The 12209-nt window shown below is 42.2% G+C and overlaps 1 protein-coding gene across 3 annotated transcripts in view; it reads right to left on the bottom strand.

Moving 5' to 3' along the window:
* The window catches only part of WASF3 (WASP family member 3), a 64772-nt gene extending 57175 nt beyond the window's left edge, over positions 1 to 7597 (bottom strand). For 2 of the 3 annotated variants that reach the window (XM_068672058.1, XM_068672077.1), the window contains exons 1-2: positions 7509 to 7597; positions 7137 to 7245 (exon numbers count right to left, since the gene is read on the bottom strand). The gene's annotated coding sequence lies outside the window, so the exon portion shown is untranslated. Of the gene's footprint in view, positions 1 to 7136; positions 7246 to 7327; positions 7353 to 7508 lie in introns of those variants that run through there. The other variant, XM_068672068.1, reaches the window with a different exon arrangement.
* Positions 7598 to 12209: the final 4612 nt, after the last annotated feature.

Below are 12209 nucleotides of genomic sequence, written 5' to 3'. Positions count from 1 at the left end.
TAAACTGGAACTGATGCTAAACCACTTAGTACATTTGTAGCAAGAAAACCTGTTAAAATGTAAGTTAGGATTAATTGCAGCCCCATTCCAGCCCTTAAATTGGCACACGTTGACTAGAATGGATTTAAATATTCAAGCTGTGTGCAAACAAAGTAATACACGAGTGCCTTCAAATTCGGCACAGAAGTTAAAACAATCAAGTGTAGGCTTCATTCGAAGTGGTGTTATCTCCTCCACGTTTGCATCTGTTCAAGCATTCAGAGCAGCAGCCAACCTTTAAATGAACAGCACTACTTTCCCAGGAAATCATTCTGCAATAAACCCATGCTGCTAGGAGTTCCAGAGAATTTCAGCATTTGCTAGGAAGCTCAACAGTAAGCTCGAACTACTAGAAGAAAGAACTAAGAAGCCAAATTTTCACTAAAGCCCCTGATTTAATTCAGAAGTTCCAACTCTTCATTCACACGTAATGATGCAGAAGAACTTTCCAATCTGTTTGGAAACAGATTGAACAAACAATCTGTTTGAAGTTTCAGAAGAAAACAAGCTTCCAGGCCTCCACCACTGCCTACTGCTCTGGTAGGAAAACATCAAGTCCGTGGCAAATGAATAGTTTTGCTTGGCACCATGAAATAGTGACCTTTTCCACTACAGCTTTTTAAAACCACCACACAAAAAAAAAAAAAATCCAACATTTGCTGGAATATTGCTAACATTTGGATATTTTGTGTCTGTCATCAACAAAATCTACAAATCCTCCAGCCATTACCTGTTATGGATACAGAGGTTATATACTGCTCACTTGCTTAACCTGTGCTGCTGCTCTCTGCTCAGCTGCACAACAGCAATCCAAACTGTCCTTACCTTACAGGACATAAGAAGCACAAGACAGAAAAGGTTTGCCCTTTTCTGACCTCCAAAGGAAGGCATTGCAACAGGAACAGCAGTTCTGGGCTGCAAGAAAAAGCTACTGGACAAGGAGGAGTGAGCAACAGCGGCATGCAGCACCTCTGACTGCAGGCATTAAACTACAGACACTCATGAGGGGGTACTCAGACTCTTTGCATTAGCAACTAGACTTGCATAAAACATTTTCATGAGGTTATACAAGGTTTTCAGTCTTCACTGATGTGGTGCTTCGTTCAGCTTCAGTTTCTATGAATATATCACCAACAAAAGGAAATATTTTTGCACTTCTATGCTACAAGCAGATAGTTTTATCAGCACACAGTTGTGCTTTGATGACCTCATCAGCCCAAGGATGTGGACACACAAGCATCCACTAGCTCTTCAGTTTGCCATGACATACAGAAAATAACGTGACTACCTTTAAATAAATACAACCTTCTCTTTGTATATAGCACATAAAAGACAGTAGGAACGACACTGTTTAAGAAAACCCAATTTTCTTCCGTTGGCCAAGTACATCCTGTACAGCCAGTGCCTAGAGCAGGACTCCTGTCAAGTGCAATCACACCACAACACCCAGTTCCACCTCTGAGGCCAGGCAGCCACAATGCCAGGGCTGCTCCTGAAGACAAGCACGCCACTAACATTGCCAATGTCAAAGAGAAATTTCTAACATCCCAGCTCAGAAACGTGTGACTTTCAAGCTCCTATCATCACACACACTGCACACGCTATCTCATAAACAGCCTCTGAAACTCAAGTCCTCTGCGGCCTCCAGAACATTATTACATCCTACCTGTCATGTTAGATATCCACTGGGGGCATACTTATGCCATCAGTGACCTCTGCCTTCATAATCTACCAGCACAAGAAGATCATTAAACATGCTTCACAAACCATGAAGAAAACATGACAGTTTAATCCATAATATTACTGGATGTTAACAGCCAATTAATTACCCAGCAACCCAAAGGACAGGATGCTAAAGCAGCACGTAGAAAGATATGAACACAAGAAAGAAGTTACAGCACTCCAAGAAAACAGCATCACTCCATTTCCCAACACACAGAAGCATTCCCACAAGCCACCTCTAACACATTATCAGCGGGGCAGTGCTGTGTTAGGTATTAAGAAACGTGCCCCAGAAAGATTAAGGCTTTGGCAAACCCAACAGGAAAAGCACATGCAGCACCCTCTGAAGCACGGTCACCCAAACAGACCACCTCAAGCCAACACGATGCAGAAGCCCCCGCACCTTGCTAGCACAGCCCCGATCCAAACAGCACCCTGTTTTAATACATAACTGTTCAGCAAGCAACATTAGGATATATAGAATATAGTTACATGTACCTGTAGACAAGAACCCGAAAGCTGGACAATGCCTTCGAAAGAATGGAGGAATGACTTTGAAGAAAAAAGTTGAAGAAAAAAAGACAAAAGGCCAGATGACAGCAGAAGAGTTTTCAGCTTTCTTCACCTACCAGAAAATATCATATAATAGGCTCGTGTAAAATTTCAGATGTCTGAAGAATTATAATCACTAGTAACACTTGCGATGAAGTTAAAAAAGACTTTATCTACCAATTTCATTTAGCTCATGCATTAAACAGCATTTTCACTACTTACACCAGAAACTTTCCTGCCTGATTTTGAAGTTCTATCAGCAAGCAGCATAAGGCTTACAGAGAACTTGAAAAGTCACCATAACACACATAGAGCTCTACACCAAATGCATATTCAGACACCCAAAAAGCTCCCCAAAAGCATATTAACACTAGTTACAGCAGTCAAACCAACTTTAAATATGCTTTTGCAACAGCATGGGAAGAAACAACTACTGTGTATGCCTCCAAGAAAATTTGTCTCGTTTGAGCTTCATGGGGATAAATATTTTCATCAACGTGAATTTATCTGTGCGTACTGCTGTGTAAATAAACAACATTTGATAGAGTTTTACCACAACTAATTATTCTGTAGCTCCCACATTGGGATAATCTCAACAACAGGGATGTGCAATAAAAGGTCATGCCAAAGAAACAGTGAAATAGCATTTTCATTTTTGGAACTAGAGAGAAAAGTCAGGCACACATATGAAACCCTGTTTGTTTGTTTTTACCAGGATAAGAAAAAAATGATTTTGTTTCAGCCTAAAATGCTGTTTCTGACAGATTAATGGAAGTTAGCCTTAGCATAGATTACTCCTCTTTGTAACAATTAGGATGACTGTAAAATATGAACTCAGGAAAGATTCAAATTACCATTGATATCTACACGTACTTTATGTCATTTGCCAGCATTTTAAAGGCTGCAACATATTCTGAAAACTATTATAAAACCTAACTATCTACAGAATGCAAGATTAATTCAAAAAACTGAGGCCAAAATATTTGTATGCTGGCCACGTCCAAGACATTTATTTTAGTTATGTTACTGTGTTCACTAATTCCTAGCCAATTCTGTAACTCAGCACTCAACAGTTCTTGTGCCAGTTCTTTGCAGCACTTCCAACAACAACAACAACCAAAACACTCTTGCAAGGAGATTTGAAACTATGAATGATTAGGAGAAAAACAACACGCTTTAAATATAACACATTTGTTAGCATGCAAGTGATGGGAAAACATGTCACTCCTTTTTTGTTTTAAACACAGAAGCCAGTCAAAAATAACACAAACATTAATCAAGTTCATCCTAAGTAACACTCAGCTTTTCTGCTTTTCAGATATATTCTTTAAACTACAAAAGATAATTAACTCAGAGTTAAAGCATGCCTTCTCAAGGGGCATGAGTAATGACAACTCAAAAATAAACTACATTTAGCATAAAGATGTTCCACACTTAATATTTAACACCCACTGCCCCCCGTCTTGACCCCTATGGCTATGTTTGGCTATCAAAACCCTAAGAGAACAAATTGATGACATCTGTAATCAACCGGCAGGAAGGCGCTCCAAAATCTTGAAGACAAGTAACTAAAATTCTGCTTAAAAAATAAATACAACAATTGACTCTGGACACAGAAAATACCAGTTGTTTAATGGCAGAAAATTTAATCGGAAAACTGACTTGCTGAGTGTTTGAGAGTCCCTTTAAAACCCTAACACTAAAACCCCTAAAACTAGATTTGTTTTCAGAAGAACAAACGCATCTAATACATGCTCATCATACTAACAAGCCTTCAACAAAAATTCTCCGGTGCTGTCACCTGACAAAAATAAAGAAATCAAGCAAGACAAGCTCCTATTTCACTGCTTAAGTGGCCACAAAGTCTTCCATTTTAATCTTCAGCTGTTTCTACACGCAAATTTCTTAATTTCTTCCCAAATGTTTTGTTCCCCTTTTGGCAAAGGAAAAAGAAATGACATCTATCAGCAGCTAAAAATATTTCAGCAACTTGAGTTTCTAAGAGAAGGATGAAAAAAACACGCTGCTTCTCCAGTTAAAAAAAAAACACTCCGATGCAACATTTCAATAGCTTTTACAACAGGCTGGCTTCTGAACAGCTGGATCTAAAATAAGTGTGAAGGAAAGCGCTCACAAGTTAAAGTTGAGCAAATAAATATGGTGTAACTTCACGTTATTTTCATCATCATCTCTAAACACAGGCTAGGTTCTCAGGAGAAAATGTGTGGCGTAGCAGTTCTGCAACAAAGCTAAGGTTCAAGGTGCTTTTATTTGATTCTTAGCTAAGCCACTGATTTTCCTACATGACAAATTCTCTGTATGAGACTTCCGTATGGAGGAGAAATTAATACCCTCTCCCTCTTTCCATTTCTGCTCTTTTAAGAGACTAAGTTGTTACTTTCAATCAGTTGTTACCTGTGACCCCTGGCACCCCTTGCATAAGAAAGCCTCTGAACGCAGAGTGCAGCTGCAGATAAGGCTGGAAGGCACCTAGCTGCAGTCTGGTCCTATCAACATCTCCACATGTTGGATGGCTTCAAAACTGGAGAACTAAGACAGGAGCCAGATGAAGACAATGTCTCCCTGTCAATATTGTAAACCAAGTCTTAGCAATGAAGTCCATGAAGTCCAAAACTTTTAACTGGCGCCACATATCAATTAGTTGAGATATGAACAGAACTTGGAATGGAAAAAAAAAAAAGACAAACAGTGCTGTGTTATCCACTCTGTTTCAGATTTCAGTACCAAGACCACACCATGCAAACTGAACTCCCACCAGCAACTAGAGACAGCTCTGCAAGGACAGCCTTAGCTGAAACAAATTTCTTGCTCATTCCTCACTAAAAGTAGTCAGGAGAGATTTAGAAGGTGGTGCTAAGGGAGGTCTCAAAAGAACAAAGATCTAACCGCATACATTTATCTTTTTACAAGATGAGCGGTTCTTCAAGGCTTGTTACTATTCCATTCACTTCAATTTACACCAAGACTGAAGGGTCCATGCAGGACATTTAATCTAGAAATTAAGACTTTCAGAGGCATTCGAGCTACCCACTGCCCAGGTAACACAAACAATGACTTAACTACCATTAGCTCTTCATTCTTCTCTGAAATATCTGCTCTGGTTTGCTTGTTAGAAATCCTGTCCTGCTAGTGACTGTATACAAGTACTATTAGCTCAAAGTTTCTATCATGTCACATGATGACTTTCTTCCACTTTCCTTCACTGAGGAGTACTGCCCACAGACACTTATTTCATATAAATACGTGGTCTGCACCTTCCCATCTGTATATACCTGAGCTAAAGTAGTCAGAAAGAGCAACCAGTCTACAAGAAGTTTGTATCAGTGCTCTGAAAATGAGGTACGGTGTACAGACAGCATACACTGAGAAACAAAGCAGGTTTATGCTGCTATTGAGAGTAGGACATGTTGAACCATATAAACCAAACACACAGCCTCCATACCGTACTCCTGATATAAAAGCATGCTTTTTTAAAACACAAGTAATTCTATTTCTAACATAAAAAGTTGTTTTATTACTTCCATGGACAAACCGAAAAATTAGCAAAGACCATGTAAATTCATTGAGTATAATCAAGACTATTGTTTCCGTATCTGTTTAAAAAGTGTTTTCTATTTGTTCTCTATTTGTAGAAAATAGCTGTGGAAAAAAAGAAAAAGGACTCGTTCAACTATTACTTCATGTACGACAAAACCTCTCCATTCACTGCTTAGTAACTACATTCATATTTCCACTAGCCATAAAAACACCAAAAAAGCCCTTCAGCAAGCAGTAAGAAGAGCTTGCTTTGCACAACTTGTCCCCGGAATTCTGCTGGAAATAAATCCAGCTTCCAGAGTGCTTAAGGAGAAGACGGTCTGGTCCTGGTGTTGAACTGAAGAGCGGCAGACTGAACATCCTTCCTTCAGGACCTGATGAAAGCTACGCTCACCGAGCAGAAATGCCTTATTGCCTTCATCGTAGTGTAGATGGGTCCTTCCACATATACATGAATGTTTCTTTCGAACGGGAACTTAAATACAGAAGTAAGCTATAACTGAACATAACACCTAAAAAAGCTCGTTTCCGCAGCTCATACATAGGGTTGAATCCTTTGAATCTTTAAGTTTGCAAGCACTGTAACTTGTAACATTATAGGTTAACAACTTGGATATTGTTCTATATAGTTATTCTTCGTTATGCTGATCTCCACATATCAGAAGCTGGACATCTCTGCATCTGAACTACAGATCATAGCACGGGAGAGCATGCTGGAGGATGAGGACTGCAAATGTTATTCCATTACTTCATTCCCTTCCTCAAGCACACACTATTTGCTACTATGGAAAATACTGTATTGGGCAGTCAAAACAACAGTCTGCCTCACATAAACATAATAATACTTTCTGGTTCCCCACGTAAAGCTTTAAAAATAAAATACAGAAGGCCAGCCTGGTGTGACAGGCGAAGCCAAACAACGTCCTCCTCCTCAATTTAAAGTCTCTGGGAAGTTCCTGGCTGCTTCCACAATTCGCTCCCATCTTTTTCTAACAGGCAGGCTTCCCTCCAGCCCAGAAGAGCAGCACAAAGAAGCGCAGCGAGGCCGCTTTCCCCTGCCCCTGCACTCACAGGGCACAAAACCCAAGCCCTTCGTGAAGTGTTTTCTGTCAGGGAACTCACAGCCGAGCCCAGCGCCCAGCACCCGGGCACCGGCCCCGCTTCACGGGCGGGTGAGGAGGATGAAAGCGGGTCCCAACGCTGCTAGGTACCCGCAGGAATTAGTAAATTGTGTGGGAAATGTGAAAAAAACCACGTTTTCTAACCTTTTTCCAGCCAGCTTCAGGCACTCGGCAGCGACGATCCGCGGTCCTCAGGCTGCTGCAGCCGCTCCTCCTCAGCGGCACCCGGGGCAAACACCTCACGGGAATTCATCTGCGCGAGCAGAGAAGGGGGGAGGGAAAAAAAACATAAAAATAAAATAAAAATAAAGCGCTTTGTAAAACTTCTCACTCACCGAGGGCTCCCGGGGGTTAATCCCTAAGGACTCTAAGGACCCCCGGGGGCAGAGGAGCCCCCACCCGCTCGGTTTTGGGGCTCAAACCGGAGCCCCCCCCCATGGGGCCGGGACCCCCTCAGCGCCCCTCACGGGGTAACGGTCGGGGGGGGGGGGGGGGGTGAGGGGGCCCCGCACCCACCTGGCGCCGCCGCCGCCGCGCGAGCCCCTGCGCGGGCCGAGCCGCCGCTGCCTCGCCCCCCCCCCAAGCCCCGCCCCTTCGCCCGCTGGCCCCGCCCCCTCGCCACCCTCCTTCGCCCCCCCTCGTGAGTGGCGTGCGCGCCGCCCAATGGGAAGGCCGGGAGGGAGGGGTTGGAGCTGTCAATCATGGCTAGGCGTGGGGAGGGGGGGGATGGCGCTGAGGGGCTTCCCGCCTCCCCCCTCAGCCTCCCCTCAGGGGGGGGCTGAGGGACGGGGAGAGGCCGCGCTGCCCCCGCCGCTCCCCGCCGCCCTGCCCGCCCCGCTGACCCAGTTCCCAGCGAATCCCGATCCCAAACGGCCCCGTGCAGTGTTAGGGGGGGGTTTTGGGGCCTGCCCGGTGCCAGCGGGGCTTTGTGAGAGGCGCAGCTGCCCCCGCGCAGCGTCCCCCCTCGGCCGGGTCTCGGCCTTTGTGGCTGGGACAACGGCTTTTGTTGCTGGTTGTGGAGCCTGCGGGGGGGAATGAGCCCGGTTTTATCATCTCAGTGACATTTCGGGAGCCGAACAATCGCCAGGCGAACTTTAAGGGCCCGGGGAGCTGTGGAAAAGAGTCAGGGCTGCGAGGGGAGGTGATGGGGGCGGACATTTGGGGGGGCTGGAAGTTTGCTCAACTCCGGCTTCAGCAAAGACAGGCTCACAGGCAGCTCCTCGCCAAAAAAAACAGCGCTCGGTAATGCCGCTAATTACATTAAATGGTTTGTGTGCAAGGCACTGACACCCCTCGTGGCAGGAGGCGGCCGCTGAGAACCGCTGGTGTAGGCACAGGAGGTTAAACACCAAAAAAAACAGAAAAGGAATCACCGAATAACACAACCCTACAAGAAGGAGGTGGCGGTCTTGTCATCCAGCATCACGGCTCGCCAGGACAAGAATTGTAAGGGGATAACAGCCCCCAACTTTCCAGAGAGCTCCTGTTAAAAAGGAGGCTGTTTGCCCTAAAACACCCGCAACAAGAAAGAGGAAACTTCAGAGACTGTGAAATAAAACATGCCAAATGACCTTGCCTTGTTAAAACACCGTACTCATTCAGTGATGCTTTTTTTTTCATACAGAAAATGGGATCTTGAGGCTGGAAAAAGTATTAATTTCACAGACCTGTCGCTACCGTGATTTTTTTCTGCTCCATCAATAGACGCAAGTATCCTGTGTGGTGCAAGATATTAACCAACATTTATTTTGTTCCACCTGCTTTCCAGTCTCCTGCATTCCTTCTCAGCTTTCATTTTTCTCCTCTGTATTCATGACATTTCAGCACCAATAGCTATTTTTAATATCTAAATCTTGTAAAAATGGAACTCAGGCAGAGCTTTATTACTGCAATTTTGACCTTGCCTTAGAATTTGCATATAAGGCAAATCTGCCAAACCATTTGCATTTCATCTGTATTAAGTTTTCATTAAGACACATACACACACACACAAAGAAAGTGGTTAAATTATCTGCAAGTAATAATTTAATAAGCTTTTGTCCTAACCATTAATATTTTCAAGTAAAATTATGCTTCAGAAAAGCCCTCTGAAGCCAGAACCTTCAGGTTTGGATTGACACACCAAGAGATGTTCAGGATTGATCTTTCTACTATTAATTTCTCTTGAAGGTAGAATCAGGTTTCAGAGGGTAATGAAACGGCAGGGTTATTGGAGACTGAAGTCAAGATGAGTTAGTGGAAGCGAGCATGAAATATTCTTAATATTTGCTCACATTGACTTAGATCAAATTTAAAAGGACCTCCTTTTCTTGAATAGTCAATTTCACACAACATATCATCACATTACAGAATGGTTTGGGTTGGAAGGGACCTTAAAGACCAACCCCCTTAAATTCCAACCCCCTGCCATGGACAGGGACACATCCTACTAGACCAGGTTGCTCAAAGCCCCTTCCAGCCTGGCCTTGAAAGTGTAAGGCAAAACAATCTTTTGAAAGTCTGTTATATTGCTTGTTGCTTCCTTCTGAAGAGCATGTTTCATGATTTGGAAATCTTTTTGTCTTTCAGGAAACACAGAATTGCTGAGTAATGTTAAAATAAATAGTGTTACGCAAATGATTTACAACACCACTGATAATCATTACAGCATCTCTGATTAATAATGGAACATTGATGGGTCCCTGAAGAGTTTCTTGCTGAATCAGCTTTTGCAATAAATTGCTTTCCCTCCAGCCACAGCCTCACCCTGTAGAAAGGGCCTCCAAGTCCTGAATGAGGTAATTGATTTAGGACAGCTAGAGGATGCATGCAATGCACAACAGAAGATGCTTCATGAATTACTACATCTCTGTTAATGGAATTTGTTTTCCATTAACACAAACTGTTTAGCCTTGATAAATCTGTGTAAGTATTTCTCATGGTATTGCATATTCAAATTTAATTACTGATATTTTCATACTATTCATATTTTTCAGGAATATTTTCCTGAGACTATTAACTATTTTACTTTTTGTTTGGTTTTGATTTTTTTTTTCCTTTTAATACACCAAGAATGCTGGAATAATGAAAAACTAACAAAGTCTATGAAAACACGATGCAAGTGGATCCTCAAAGGAAACATTCAATATAAGTTCAAAGAGGCACTCTGTGTAATCAATCTCCTGAAAAAAAATGTAGAAAAACAAGAACAAAAGGAAGGCTAATAACTTTTCAAGACAGCTACTTTCATCAACTAATCAAGAGTTGTAATTCTGCCAATTAATAGTAAGGTCCATTAACTGTAAGTCATAAAAAACTATTTGCTATGCAAAATGCTCATTTTTCTTTGCTGGCTCTGACGCTTTGGTAGAGCAGTGGATTAGGATTCCCCGTGAAGCAGGGATCACTGATGTATAGCAGGAGAGGACATAGTCTCTTAATAGTTTTATGGCATTGTCAGTTAACAAGCTCCCTTTTTAAACACAAGCACACAAAAGACACGGTTCCAAGTTCATTGGAGATTAAAAAATGAAATACAGAAAGCTGTAACTAGGAATAGGCTGTTGATTTAGGAGCTGTACTATGCAAGGCACATTTGGGACTAATGGGATAAAACTAAGAAACAAAAACCATGGGCTAAATATCCAGTCTGAAATAGGAGAAGGGAAGGGAAGCTCTGAGAGGAGGACTATGTGAGAAGTTTCAAAGTATGCTGTACAGAGCACTTCTCCAACAGCTAAGAATAAGCTTTATTTTATTTCTTCTGTCTGGATTCACTGTCAAAGTATGCTATTTACAGTCTTTTACGAAACTAATTATAATGGAGGTATAGTGTCAAAGGAGAAGAAATCTACTTGTTAAAAATAGGCTCTCCTAGGTAAAAAATGAAAGGGTAAGGAGCAGCAACATGTTGCTCAGTGTTCAGAGGATTTATGCAGCTGAGTTCTGGGAAGCCTATAGCTGTTTTCTCACTCTACTGAGCCCACAAAAAGACAGGGATATTGAAAGATTTATGGTAACTATGATTGCTCCCATACTGATGTCCAATAGATATTGGTAGCCTCACTCCATCATGAGTAAGGTCTACCCTTTCAGACTGCAGTCATCCACTTCCCACGGGTTTTCAGCAACAGTTTATCATCTAACTCACATATGTGCCTTTAGAAATCTCTCTTCTAGTCCACAGAAGCACACCAATGAATCAGGGAATCAATGTTATACTCCGCTAACATCTTTCCCTTCAGCAAAGTGAGGGGGAGAGTTAGACACAGCCAGAGCATGAAGATAGGCTATCTGACCATCGTGTGCCTTTGGCCTGTATTTGAACCTCTGTCATTTTCCTCAGATGCCATTTTCCTCAGATACCATACTTGGTATGATGCATGGATGATACAAGGAACCAATCCCCAAAAGAGCAAGTTTCAAAGTACCCTCCCTTACTTTCCATACAACTTCTGTAGGAACTCTGTCCACACATGCAGAGAACTACCTCATATTATCACAAGGTTTCCATTTCTTTCTCTTTCTTTTCTTTCTCTTCCATGCTCAAGGGTTTAGAGTTGGTAGGACTAATGAAACTATCAAGCAAGCGAGTCAGAATCTACAGTATTGCCTTGTTTTGTGGGTCAGAACAAGAACCATAGAAAGATGCAGATGGGAACTACAGAGGTCAAAAATACCTTGTTTTTTTCCAGCAAAAGTTAAGATTCAGACCCACACTTGTTCAAGATCTTGGAATGTCACAGCAGCGTCCTACCTCTTCGGACATTAGCTGCAGTCTAGGGTATAAGATAGGCTAAGGGAAGGATAGTGAAGGAGATGGCTGTATTGGAAGTGTTAGTTAAGTTAAATGATTTTCCATCATTTTTATTCAACTGTAAAAATCGTAGTGGGTACCAATAGAGTATATGGTCATGAAATTGTTAGGAGGCACATTACATAGCAAACAAATACAGAGAGTACAGTCAAAAATGAATAAAAATGTAAAAAATGTGAAAGATTAAATAGAATACCAGTCCTTCAACTGTAGAAGTATGCTTAACTCATCAGAAAAAAAAATCATGGTAACACCTCAATTACTGACCTCATGGAAATCAAATTCGAAACACGCGCGGCGATTTAAAAGTCCATTCTTAGGTTACAGCCTTCGTGGCAAGGACCAAATGTGTGTCTAAGTTTGCACAATGGTAGCACAAAACACTTCTGAACCTCTCCCTAGCCCAATATATGAAGCTGTTT

This window comes from Anas acuta, chromosome 1 (genome assembly GCF_963932015.1).
Source record: "Anas acuta chromosome 1, bAnaAcu1.1, whole genome shotgun sequence".
NCBI lineage: Eukaryota > Metazoa > Chordata > Aves > Anseriformes > Anatidae > Anas > Anas acuta.
This window is presented reverse-complemented; position numbering and strand designations above follow the sequence as displayed.